The sequence below is a fragment of the Drosophila mauritiana genome, chromosome X, assembly GCF_004382145.1.
Source record: "Drosophila mauritiana strain mau12 chromosome X, ASM438214v1, whole genome shotgun sequence".
NCBI lineage: Eukaryota > Metazoa > Arthropoda > Insecta > Diptera > Drosophilidae > Drosophila > Drosophila mauritiana.
Genome location: NC_046672.1, coordinates 16,749,494 through 16,761,260, shown reverse-complemented (window position 1 = coordinate 16,761,260; position 11,767 = coordinate 16,749,494). Strand labels below are relative to the sequence as shown.

Below are 11,767 nucleotides of genomic sequence, written 5' to 3'. Positions count from 1 at the left end.
CGCTACGTAATATACGCTCAGATCCTGTTTGCATGCCGTCGACGTCGCTGCCGGCGCCGCTGTCGGCGTCGCAGCCGGCGGCAGAAGAGAGCGATGCGAAGAGAAAGATCACGAGCTTTTTTCCGATTCCGATTTTTGTTGGCCCTGCATCGCACAGTGGGCCAGAAAGCGGAAAATGCCAGTTGGCTGTTTGCCCAGACACAAAAATACAACAAAAAAACGGTGAATAATTGAATCAAATTGTTTTGGTAAACATTAGCCACTTGGCAGTTTGCCTATTACGTTTTAACAAATCAAATATATTTTAAGTGCAAAATAACATGTTCACAAATATTACAAGGAACCTATTTAAAGCATCGTAAGAATGTTAAGATCGCGAAAATTTCTCTTTCGAATGCGAATTTCGAATTTTACTGTCCTATTCGAATTTCTGAAAATCAAATGCAAATCGGTGGTTCGACCAGCAAATTAATCTAATCACATTGATTTGGTAAATATATTTCCTAGTTGGCAAGATGCCTATTACGCTTTGCAAATCAAACACAAGTAATATGCAAATAATTAATATTAATCAGAATCAAGGCAAACTGTGTTTTGTTACATTTGCATGTCAATTAGCTGTTGACTTAAGAAAATAAAGAAATTCAAAGTGATTTGGTAAACCGCGGCCACTTGCCAATTACGTTCATTACGTTTTTCAAGCCAAATATAAAAAGGCGCACGTGTAAACTAGATGTACATCATGAACTGAATACAAATAATAAAATTAATACCATGTACATATGTACATATAACGATGTAACCTATGGGTTTTACTCCCAATGTAAATGTTATATCAACAGTTAAAGAGGACCTATTACTCAGTTTATGTTTTTGACCGTTCTTAATTGGTGATCGTGGAATTGGAGTTCTTGAATTTGGGCCCACTGTGCGGAAGTCGACTGCGCAGCATGTGGGATTCACACGCCAGCCAATCGCTTCCAGCGGCGCTTTTCAACTTTCATTAGAAATTATCCGATGCCACGCCCACTTTCGTGGAGCATCCGATTGTGTGTGCTTGTGGAGATATATATTGAAAATTGGATTTAGCGGCAGCGATATCGCCATATCCCCCCGCCTTGGCCATATCGCCCCCCTAATTTTAGCACATCTTAATTCGATAATTGCCAATAATTGCCGTTAATGGAAGAGATGAAACAACAATTGGCGCAACGCCATTGATAAATCGTGGAATATGGCACATTGAATCGGTTATATGATGCATATATCGGTGATATCGGAGATATAGGCTCCCCCCAACAGGTGCATTTGTTTGGGGCAGAGCGACGACAAACAAACGGATGGATGGATGGATGGACAAACAAAACAAAAGCCCCCAACTTCCAATGATTCCCCATATTTGTATGGCCAGAAACAAAAGAGCCAGACAAGCCGTCAAGCAATTTATATCGTTTCATTTTTAATTTATTAATTATTTATTTGTTTGCTTAAACGAACGACGTCGTTCGTTTATTGTCGTCTCCCATTCGCCTCTCGGTGTTTGTGTCTCAATTTCGGTATTCCGATATGGATGATATATACGGGTAAGAGTAAGTATATTTATGCTGATACACAGATGTATATGATTCTATATATATATATATATGTACGTGAATAATCGAGCAATCGAGCTAAGCATATCCGCAATGTTTTGGCCTTCTTGCTTCTCGAGAATTTGGCTGGAAACTCGGTCTAAAAAGAACATTTGTTTCGCCATCAAGCGGTTGTTCCTTTCATTTCTCGTTTTTCTGTCAACTTTATGTTTAAATAAAACATATACGTTCTTTTGTGTAAATAAGCCCGAATAAGCTATTGAACGATTTCGGTTCGTTTAACCCGGTTTCAAGGCCAACCTATAACCCACATTTGTTATTCGAAAATAGCTGCTTTTCAAATATATTTCAAACTCTCATGTTTGGTGCATGTAATTTTTATTTTTTGAGTTTATTTTATGACAATTAAAATGAATATTGAATGAATGAATCTTTTATTCCAGAATTGTTTCTACTTTCTACAAAAGCTGCATTATTTACTGATATCTAAGTATTACAACAGAAGCATAAGATTAAGATTTAAATTCACGTGTCTTTTAAAACTCCCAAGCTCCGTTCCATAATTATACTATTATTATTATTATTTTTAATATTATTATTAATTTTATTCTTAATTTTTATTGTCCACTCTTTGGACGCCTTTTGCACTGCGCAATTGATCCTAATGGAATAATACCAAAGTGCAGGCCAGCTTCGAACTTGTCGACGTCATCAGGCGGACAAACAGTGCGCTGTTATCAATCTCGTGTATCTCGTGTATATGGTGGATATATACATATATCTATAGATGGGAGGGGGAAGTGGGGTGCCAGTGCCGTGCTGTCCCTCGCTTAATTGTCGATTTATTTATTAGATATCGCCATTCAATGCCCCCACCATCGCCCATTTTAATTAAACACCCAAGACACAATACAATCTGCACTGATCTGCCCCAAGCTGACTCGGTTAGGATCGAGTGCGTATATGTGCATATATGGCTATAGTATAGTAGTGTACATATAGAAGACTGATTCATTTGGCCTCCTCAATGCGTCACCCGGATGCCAATGGGCGATGGGAGATCCGATGCGATGCGATGCGATGCGACTTCCAGTCATAATGGCTTGTGCAATTATCGTAGGCACCACATGATAGTCTGTAAGTATGTAACTACTAGATGGGGCGCTAATTGGAGGCGCGACACGTGCTAGTATCTTCCATAGCCAAAGGCTATAATCTATAGGCTATATTCTGAACCAGCTCTATTAATCAAATCGGTGTGAAATTGCATAACCTCCGCGCCCAATGACACGAAAAACCCCCAAAAAACAAAGACGAAATCCTAACCAGTCATCACAAGATACTTAGCTTATTTGGGCTGACTAACGCGATAGATAAGCCACCGCCCGAGATAAGATAGATGTAGATCTTCAACTCGAAGTCGAGCTATGGAGGAAATATATTCAAATTTGGTCGCAAAGAATTCGACTGGAATGTAACTCGTTTTCCAAACGGTATTTCGAGTAGACTCGAGTATGGTAATAAGGTTTGTGATGCCCAAAATTGCGTTGTAAAGCTAACCAACTGGAACAATGTCGATATATACAGTATTATAAGATTGAAGTGAATCATGGAACCACCATAGTAATCCAGTAGAATCTTTATAGCACATTTTATGATTTCCAGAAAAACAATATCTGCCCTGCAGTTGTTCTAATCTAAAGATTCTGACTAACCAACCGAGCGATATTTTCACAGATCTGTGAAATCTTTTGGATCTTTCGGCGATAAGAGTGCGTTAGAATTCGTGGACCATGCTTCGCTGTTTGTGTTTGGCCTTAGCAAATTGCAAATCACTTTACGAGCTCTGCAAACTGTAAATCTAGTGCCATAACTGTGCACATATAGGCTCATTTATCTGGCCGATCCGGCGACACCCATGTGGGTCAGACAGCGACGAATATATACGAGCACGGGTATTTGCCTTAGCGCCCCGGCTACCGCACTTGAATGTTTAATAACCTTTTCAAGTTCACTGCCTCGCTGCGTTGTATCACACAGTAGCCATTGTTTACTGTACTATCCCCCCTCCCACCCGCACCATTCCATTCCAATCCAACCGATACCCCGCATTTCATCATCTGCAGCGACGTTTGATACGATTTCGGTCGTCGTTATCGTCTGCGGCCGTTCATTCATTAATTCAATCAATTAATAATGGCTAAGAACAATTAACACTTGGCCAAGCCGCTGTGGATACAGATACAGATACATTTGCGATCCGCAGACCGCTCTGCGCCGGACCCAATTGGTTTCCATCCGCCTCGATCCGCCGATCCAGAGCTCCACAGATCCATCGGTCCATTGGTCCATCGATCCGTCCAACTCCCATCTGCGACATGTGGTACTATTAGAATAGATTCTTTTTGTTCTTTGCGGATGTGTTGTGTGAATTGGGATGTCTGGATGCAGATACATATCAGTTTGAAACAATTTAATTAGCTTTTTCTCTAGCTAAATTAGAGTGCTAATGAGTAGGTAATCATCCTTAGACAGCGTTCAGCTGATGCAAAAGCCCATTAAATTTCCCTGATTAGATTTTAATTAAAATTGTACGATTTTCGTGGCGTTCAAGTGGCGAACTCAAAATTGGGCAAGGGGAGTGATTCACAGCCTTAAAGTGGAGTACTTTAAGTGAAAAATAAAAGAAGTTTATTTATGATATTTTTCGGCAGGTAAAGTACATAGATAAAAGCGAGCCATGGAGAAGTTATGAAAGGTGTGAATCACCACCATTGTCAGGATTCTATTTCTATTTCATCAATGTGGATGGGCGATTATTGCACAAAGAGTTGTAAGAATTACTGTGAACATAGTATTTTCGCTCATTTAGCGTAAACAGTTCGTTAATATTGTAAATAATCATTAAACGATTTGAACAGCTGTCATTATTGGCAGTAAAAAGATGTTCGGGTGCTAAGTGCTGGGAATTATAAATATAGATCCCAAGAACCAAGTGTAAGTTTTCGCCGGCCGTTTTGTTTACCAAGTCACAGTTAATTAAACATTAATTTCCCGTCCAGCTCTTCGCAATCATTTGTGAATCGAGATGGCTAAATAATGAACTCAACTAAACGGCATAAATCACACGAGCTCACCAAGCCTCTAATGTATAATTTGCAACAAAAGAAATCTTTAGCCAAATGATGATTGAGTATGGGAAATTCTGATCGTTCCTGTCATTTAAATGGTAATTATTTCCCATTATTAATCAAGCTTTTCTCCTTGTGCACGCGTATTCAGTTAGAATTCTCTGCGGCGCAACTGGATTTCCTACCCGAAATGCCAATTGCCCAACCCAATCCATTTCAACCCATTTAAGCCCACGCACGCGAGCCAAGAAGTCCACGGCTGAGTCCGCAACGGTACTTCAGTCTAGATCGGGGACCGACAGTTAGGATGGTATCGAATGATATGGGGGTATCGTATCGCGGTGTCGTATCGCATCGGTTCGCTTTGAATCATTAGCCATCGCTGTGGCGCAGTCATCAATCTTTCAATTGTCCACGTCCATCCATAGCTTGGCTTAGCCCCTTCGATCCGATCCGATCAGATCCGATCCCAATCGCAACAGAGCCACACGCACAAGTGCCAAAAAACATGGTTGGTGCCGCTGAAAACAACTAGATACTCTTGCATGTATCTAGATTAGTGATGGATTTAATGGCTTGCATAGTTCATAAGACCAAGCATACCACATCATATCAAAATTTGTAGGTTAATCGCCAAAACTAATCTTGTATTATAACGTTTAAGCTTTAAGTGATATATGATTGCTACCTTGGCGTTTTCAGGCATTTCATTTAGACAACTTCTTTGAATTACCTCTATAAAATATAGAAACTAAACTAAAATTGTCATAACTTTCTAATGATTTATAGAGTTGTTAGAAAATGATGCAATAAGGAAACTAATATTTGCAAATAAATATGATCCTATAAATCACCTTTCAAATTGCAAGAACTGAAATGGCATTAACCACATCTATATGGTGTGGAAAATGGTGACAAGTACGGAGCTGTGAGCGGAGTACCCCCATTGAGGGTATGTAAATAAATATTGTTGAAAACCGGCAAGTCGGCGACGTCGATGAAAACAGAAATCAGCCCGAAACTGCTTGTTGCCGGTTAAAACTAGAATCGGTGGTTCGGATCGGTGGACCGTTCGGATCGGTTCGGATCGGTTGGGTTTCAATTTTGGCTCGGATTGGATTGGCTTGGCATGGCTTGGCCTGGCCTGGCTTGGCTTGGGCTGGGCTGGGTTGAGTTGGGTTGGGTTTGGTTTGCTTGGCTTGCGTGCAGGCTGGCCAAGTTAAGACGGGCTCGACTTGGTTATCGGCCCATTAAGACGATTTGCGGGCATCCGTATATCGGACATTGCCAACTAACAAACTGGCCAAAAAGTCGCTGATTTACGGACTTTGGTCCGCACCTGACAAAGAAAATGAATCCCGAACCCCCATGAGGCCACAAATTATTGGCATGGCCGACTAAGAAACGCATTAAGCTGACTTAAATACGATTATGATGAGACGTTCTTTGAGTTTCGGGAGGCTTCTGAAACTTGAAAGGATAACGACTGAGAAATACCCGTTAGGGATGCAAGTTTTTAAATGCATCGAGATACCTATATATTATATAATAAAGCTATTTTCTAAGACGATCTAAATCTATAAGTTTTGATTAGTTAAACCATGGCTCATACTAAAAAAGAACGTCTAGCACTGCTAGCTTTAATAGAATTTATTGTATAAAATATATATGGTAACCCAATCACGTGATCTTGTGGGCAATTCTGCTCCCTGAAAATCCGTTCTCCCCACAAATACAGAATATTTTTTTCTTTTTTGCAGGCAATCACCACGGGTTTGGCAATCGCATACACATAGTGCCACCTCTCGATGGTGTTTTGCGAATCGTGTCGCATAATTTGCTGTGAACCGCAATCGACATAACTCATACGCCGCGTGTCCCAAATGGAGGTTAAGAGCCAGTGCAGTCGGTGCAGTGCCAGTTCGAGTGTCTATAAATAAATCTCTCGATGCAATCGCAAACTGGTCTGGCCACTCGGAATCTCGTGCCCAAAAACACTCGCACGAAACCATACGATCCATTCAAATGCGAAACGAAACGAATCGCAGCGAATCGAAATGGCCTGCAGTTGCATGCCGAAGAACGGCCAAAACGCGTCCACATCAGTATCAGTATCAGTATATTTCGGCTAAAGTCATTTCTTGGCTGTTTTTGGCAGCACCGATGGTCAAGGACGTACATTAACCAGGGCCCACTGTGCCGCAACGGGCGGGGTACAGTGAAGACAAAGGCCAGACAGACAATTACATAAATGGCCGGCACAGGTAGTTTGCGCGCTGAGTGACCAGAGTAAACAAGAAGGCGAGAGGAAGAGCATAACTAAATAAACTAAAACAATTAACAGAAGAAGAACATGGCGATAGTATCAGCAAGTTAAGTTTAAAACATTTATTTTTACAGCAAAATTAATTAATTTACAGCAATTAATTAATTTACAGCAAAATTAACATAACTTAAAACATTTTGTTAGAAAAGAACTACACTCAAATGAAATAATATAATATATTTATATCGAAATATAAAAAACAAATAAGCGGAAGATGGCATGTTGAAATTCATTAATAAATCGACATCTCGAATTACTTTAGCGCAAAAGTGAGTACAGTGGAAAATAATGAATTTGCTTGACAGGTTGGTACAACCTTTCTAAACAGCTTCTTGTTTATTCCTATTTCTTAGATTTTTTTTTGTTGACATTGCTCAGTTGGTTGCACGTGGCGTATGCGCAATATTCTGTGGTCCGTGGTCTTTGGTCTGAAATGTTGAATTAACGGCAGCCACACCCCGAAAACAAGAATGTCGCTTTTTGCTCGGATCCATTTCAATTGCAATTTTTATAACGCTGACCAGCGTTTTTATGCCGCATTTTATTGCCCAACAATGGGAACTGAAATTCGGTTTTTCTCTCTTATCGCAAGGTCGTTCATAAACACATATATGCATATATGTACAGTTGATCTGGACTGTCCCAGTTGATTGCATTTTATTGATTTTATTATTTTGCGAATATGGCCCATTAAGTTTACAACTTTTCGGCCATCTTTGTAAGCAGCGTAACCATTTACGCTGAAAAATTCACCGATTGATTTATCCTACCCGTCAGGTTGTGCAAAAATTGCGCTTGGAATTCGATTTACAACACTTACGGATATATTCAGAATAAAAAGAAAAGGCTAAATGTTATAAATATAAACATATTGGGAAGGACAAAAGAACCGAGGTCGCTGTAAATATTCACGTGCGTCATTATATTTGGCCAATTATCTCAGGTGTTACGAAAATTTCCAATTAAGCGAGCTTTTCGAAGAGAACACTTTTCTCCCACAATACATCAATAGCACCGCCCCAAACATCCGCCCCCCCCCCCCCCAAAAAAAAAACGTTTCACAATCCCAAGAATACTGGGGACCTTGACTATCAAATGCGAACCACATTTCAATGTCGACCAAAAACCGCCCACCAACCCACCAAAAACACAATGCTACTTCCAGATGCTACAGCTGAGGGTACCACTCTACTCATTCGAGATATTCTAGATACGATATGATACGATACGATCCGATCCGATCGGATGCAAAGCCGTGCTCGCGACCTTCCCCGTGCCGCCTGCGTTGCCTTTGCCACACGCCACACAAATTGACGTAGTAAACTCTTTCCAACTGGCGGTAAATACCATTTATGTACTTAATATTTATTTATTTTGTATTTTTTCTCCGTTGTTCGAGTCTCTCAGGGTAAGTTTTCCAAACAATAGCGGGAAAAAATTAGCACAGCTGGTGCTGGTTCAAAAAAAAAAAAAAAAGAAAAAAACCGAAATGCAAACAACACACAAAATTAGAAGAATAAGAAAATATTGAGCAAAGTACGTGAAAAGCGCGAATACAAATACAAATATTATTGCAAAAAATTAAGCAAATAGCGCGGAGGCTGAGAAAACTATTTAGTTTTTTCCAATATAATTCCACAATATTTATTTCCCCCTTCGACGAGCAAACTGCAATTAGCATCAATTTGCGAACTATCTAATTGATAAGCACCATATTTGTTTGCTCTGGCCCAGGTGAAATTCGTAGTCTGAAATTCGTAATCCACATATCTATCTATGGTATAATGTATAACGCATAATGTATGATCCGTAGTCGAGACCAGACTTTGCATAGCCTTCCGCGAGCGATCAGTCATCGGGGCAATTAATGTGCGACATTAGAGTGGACCATTAACACGGCGATGCTAAGTGGCCATCCTCCAACGTCCGTCCGTGCGGTCAAAACCCCTTCAACCCTTGATTAATTATCGCCAATCAATGGGAAGTCGCGTCTTGCGAAAGCCCCACATTTCGATGAAATGTGTTTGTGTTTTAATCTAGGAATTGGAATTGGAATACGAATTGAAATTGGAATTAGTGTTCGTATCGAAAATTGGGGCCGGGGAGGCCTGTCTTTCATATTCGATCTTCTTGGCGGGAGAATCGAATCCGGTTTTTATTTTCGGCTCTTCTGTTGTGGCTTTTATTTCCAGCATTATGACAAATGACTGGCGATCCATCAAAATGTGCCAAACACTTGGTTATTTATGAATGTGGCGTAGCAAATGTCCAACGTTCCCCGTAATTTGGTTCACTTTATTATCTGTCCATATCCCATTTCAAGCGACTTTTGGGGCGGAGCGCAGCTATACGTGGAAAGTCCAAGTAATATCTAAATTCAGTCGGAGGGGGTGGCCATTTTAGCACATTAACTAAAACAGACTACCAATTATTGCGCACTAAGTTAGTACGGGATTGTGTATGCATTTTAAGGTGTAAGCCATCAATTATAGATTGTTTAACAATGTTTTTAGCTCAGATTGCTTTTGTCAATTATTATTTGCAGTTAACCCTATTCGATTTGTAATGTAAATTTATAATATGCATGTTTCTTGCCTTTCAAAACGCTAATTAATCTTTTTTTTTGCCAGTCCGCAGTTTCAAAATATTAATAAACTTCTTCTTTGTGGACTCTGTCAATTTGTTACCACTCCCATGTGCAAAATTCTTGTCTAAAAAAATCAAACCGCAACTGAATATTTATTCTGAGGTTAACCAAAAAGACCATAAAATCCAATAAGTTATGGGGACTGTAAAAAGTGTATAAAAATGTAAGTTTGACAGCATTTACAGCAAAAACCATCTGGGCCTCCAAATAGTTATAATTCCGTTCATCTACATAGTATATCTTGTTAACATTTTTTGTGTTGTTCGCATATTTATGCTTCGCCGTTTGCATGTGAATTATTATTAAGTTTTATCTTCGTACCCATACATTTTCCTTGAGGTTTTGCATAAATGTACAAAAAGCATTCGTGTTTACAAATCAATAATGCAAAAATCCGCACGGTGGGCGTAATCAACAACCGTTGCGACCACGCCCTCCCCTTCCTCATCATCAGCATTATGGTCACTTGCACAGCAAATAAAAGTTCAATGCTTGAATACATTAAACTCAAAGACCCAGCCTGGTATGTAGACACATGCTGATAGTATTACTGGAGGTAGGCCAGACTTATCGAGTGCTTGGAGGTGCTGACAGCCAAATGACCATTTTCAATAACACTCACGTAGCATCCGAGTCGATAAATTACAATAAAAGCGGCGGCGAGGGAGCCACAATTGAAATTTCGTTGGTGCCAGCACGTCCAAAAACAACATTCAACTTTCAACAATCAACAATCAACAATCACCAATCCAGTGGCAGCAACAGAAGCGACAGCAACGGGAGCAGCGAATTGGAAGGTTACCCCTTTGGGTGACCCCACGCATTGCAAATGCACTAAGCATTCTTCGCTGAATGTTTTAATGCTCTCAACTATAATATCACACTAAAACATATTATATTAACTCGAGAAGGATACGTGTATGGATGGCAATCAATTATGAAAATATAAATATTTATAATAATAAGTGATTTGTATACGAAACATAAAAAGAACTAATAACATCCGATTAGGTGTCAAATATTATGAACTGTTGAATGGCAAATTAAATAATCAATAAGACGGCTTATAATAATAAACACAAATGAGCGTAAGCGAATAAATAAAGAACTCATTTCACAATGAAATTAAATAAACACGACCACCGAAAAAGGCACACAATAGTTTAATGTCTTTACATATTATTTTCTACACAATTGGCGGAACTGCAGGTAGGCAATTTATTATCAATGGATATTGTAGGACAAATTTATCAATAAAATCAACTGAACCCCTTTTAAAGGGAATTAGTGCCAGAAACACAAGGCAGACGAGTTTTTCGATGGAAGAAATAATTATATATGTGAAGGCCAAGGAGACGACCAGACATTCCCTGGACTCATGATCGGGTCAAGGGATTTCCCACTCCTATTTATGGGCAGTTCGATGAAATCGATGAAATATTATATCAGGGGGCCCTTATCACAGTGGAAATCACAAGAAATAAAATCAAGACAATTACGCCAGAACAATAAACATATAATTGTTGACTAAGCCGCTTATTTATAATTCTTTATATTTATACACTTGATTGAGCACTTGGCACGAGCTGCCAACTTCCATGATGATGATGATGATATGGACAAACAATTGAATTTCGGGATGTCTGAGGATGATCTTCAAGTGATCCAAAATCGCCATCTTTTCTGGCAGGCCTTGAATCATCGCGGTGATTCCCCCGTCTATTCGCATGACTCACCGCCGCAAATAAGAATAATAATTTTTAATCAAACCTCGATAAGCATTTCGAGTTGCATTTTTATTTCTTAATTAATTGGCTTCTCGTCTAGATTTGTTTGTTCATCGAAAACATCAAGAAGTGCAGACGTCATACATTGGAAAACTAGATATGAGGCAGTGAGTATTTGAATATATTTCGGTGTTCACTTAAAGAAATATTAGTCACTTTGCGAAGCATATAACAGGTAAACAAATAGTTATGGAATATTTAGTAATTACTTCTTATCAAAAATAGAAATAACCCTTCAAACTCATGACTCGTAAATAGATAGCACTGCCTTATTCGGTCAATTA

The 11,767-nt window shown here is 39.4% G+C and overlaps 1 long non-coding RNA gene across 1 annotated transcript; it reads left to right on the top strand.

The window, feature by feature from the left end:
* Positions 1-307: 307 nt before the first annotated feature.
* On the top strand, positions 308-6,823 carry LOC117148454. The gene is made up of 3 exons (XR_004459899.1): positions 308-490; positions 2,036-2,082; positions 6,484-6,823. It is a non-coding gene; the product is annotated as an uncharacterized LOC117148454 (long non-coding RNA).
* The last annotated feature ends 4,944 nt before the right edge of the window (positions 6,824-11,767 follow it).